The 2,663-nt window shown below is 30.6% G+C and overlaps 1 protein-coding gene across 1 annotated transcript in view; it reads right to left on the reverse strand.

Annotated features, from left to right (window-relative positions):
* LOC108692527 overlaps positions 1-2,663 on the reverse strand; it is an 8,552-nt gene that overhangs the window by 3,289 nt on the left and 2,600 nt on the right. The window lies entirely within an intron of this gene.

Consider the following 2,663-nt stretch of genomic DNA (forward strand, 5'->3'; position numbering starts at 1 on the left):
AATTTTGGAATACCGATATTTAACGTTCAATACTGGTATTTGGATCTCGGTTTTGCGTACTGTTATAGAATATCGATTTTTATCTGATTTATAATAAAATCTGAAAAATTAATATATTGATATATTACCGCTATTTTTTATATCGTTTTAAATTCCTGAATATAAAATAGATTATGATAGAGGTTAAGTTTACATTAGTCATATTCTTACAAGATAGGTAAAGTAAAAACGGATTTTAAGGATGTTTTGTATATGTAGCAAAAAGTTTCTGAAATTTGATTTTGAATATGTACTGTTTTATGGTTTGAATAATAAAAATTGTATATAGAATCTTATCATTTACTCATAACTAAAATGCAAAAATGTACTTTCGAATTTCTATTGCTAATTATTTCTGAAAAAAATGAAAAATTTTTGCCAGTGACAGTATCTCAAATCTAACCTTAAAATCTTTATATTTTAAATATCTTATAACTTCAAGTTGCTTCACAGTGAATCGATTTCAGATTTTGTTATAAGTGTCTGAACATATGTAATCTGTAAAATTTTTGTTAAATTTCTCATATTTTAGAAATAGGTATTAAACATCCTTTTTGGACATTTTGGTAAAATGTTTTATTTTTCTTTTCCTGCAGAAGAAGATTATAAATGCTGCTGGAAAAATATAAATCTTCTGTTGTCAAAAAAGAAGATGTAACAGTAATTATTGAATGCATTTGTAATTCAGTCAATTTCAAATTATCATCCATGTTCACTGCATGAATTCACTGTGAATCCGTTCCGTTACTAAAACCACATGGAGTGTATTGGAGAAATGGGATGTACTCTGTACTCCATGCCATGCACTAAATACTCGTTTCATGCAAGAAACGGAACGCACCTCAGGCTAATGGCTGCGTTCAACGGACTCAATAGTTGAGTGAGCGCTCGCTGCTATTGATAAATTTTTCCAGATCTAAAATGCTGATTGGATGATCTGAAAGAATACACCAATAACAGCGAGCGCTCATTTAACTGTTCAGTTCGTTGAACGCAGCCAGTGGATGTATTCAGGATCGGTTTCTATCGATGTTTACAGGTTTGTTCGCGTCGCATGCTCTGACATGTTCTAAAATGCCCTTATTATCGTATTTACTAACATAGACCTAGTTTCCATCGAAGGTTTAAACCAGATCAAAATGTAAAAACCAACCAATTACAATCGAATATTTCCCTGTTACAGTCAAACGATAGGGAAATGCTCGACTATAGTTGGTTGGTTCTTATATTCTGATTCGGATTAAACTCTTGTTGAAAAACTAGGCCATATCTAGACCGACATATATATTTAGATCAAGCATTGTATTCGTAGCTTGAAGCTGGATATTGATCTTTTTTTTGTTCCTGAGGGTTTAATCCGGATCAGAATATAAGAATCAACCAATTACTATCGAATATTCCCCTGTTACAGTCAAACAACAGGGGAATGCTTGACTGTAGTTGGTTGGTTGCTTCTTACATTTTGAACTGGATTAAACTCTCTGGTGGAAACTAGACCATTGACAGGTAGACTCATGTTATCTCATTTTTTTCTTGCAATGTATTCTATTCAACTAATCTTTTTGCACTGTTCGTCAACACTTTCTGCGACTAGTGCTGCCAAGAACACATTTCACATATGTATTAGTTGCTTTTCATTTATGATTCTCAGATAATTCTCACTTGTTATAACTTAGTTGAATGCGCGTTCCTTTTGCATTTTGCGCATTCTGACAAGTGAGATTTTTTTTTTCAAGTGAATTTTTCCCCTTAATCTGCATAAGATCGAGACCGTGTGCTTTAGTGAGTCTCGTAAATTCACTTCAAAGTGAGATTATAAATCTGTGTTGACATGTGCTTTATCAAAGCAAATAGTGACATCATTAATATATATATAATATTCAGCTTACTTCAGACTCAGTTTCACTTATGTGTAAATGGAAAGCAATTATTATTGATTCTGTTGGTTCAAAGTACAATATGAAGAAAGAAATCACAGAATAATAAGGAGATCAAACGACTGGTCACGAAAAAAATTGGAATTGGAACATGATGTAGGAAAACTTATGGAAAATTCGGCAGATGTGATTTTAGTGTCATTACACCTTGCGGGAAAAGTTAGAAGTATCGACTGTCACGTGATCGCAGGTCACACGTAGAGTGATTACCACTGACAAGATAGCAGACAAATTGAATATTTCTGATTTATTTATGTCTATATAATAACATAAAAATATACAATGAAGAAGAAAATTTGTTAGTATGTATTATTTTCTTAATTTGTAAATATTATTATTTTAATACAACTTAAAGAAGAAAAATTTTAATATTTATTCTTTATTTTTGTTAGTAAAGACGGACAGATGGTTTTATGTACATATATGTATGTCAAGAGATATTATGTACATATATCTAACAAATATTTAAATATTTCTTCTAGATGTGAAAGCAATTTGCGTTAATTTATAAAATATGTACGTTTATTCATTTAATGATTATTATACACACATGCATCTACATATATGTTTCTAAGATCGTAGAATCTGCGATAAGTAATTGAGTTTGTTTTTAGACAATGTTATTTGTGGATATCATCAATATATATATATATAATCTATAATTTTACACATATGTACACATTCAAG

Source organism: Atta colombica, unplaced genomic scaffold, assembly GCF_001594045.1.
Source record: "Atta colombica isolate Treedump-2 unplaced genomic scaffold, Acol1.0 scaffold76, whole genome shotgun sequence".
Lineage (NCBI taxonomy): Eukaryota > Metazoa > Arthropoda > Insecta > Hymenoptera > Formicidae > Atta > Atta colombica.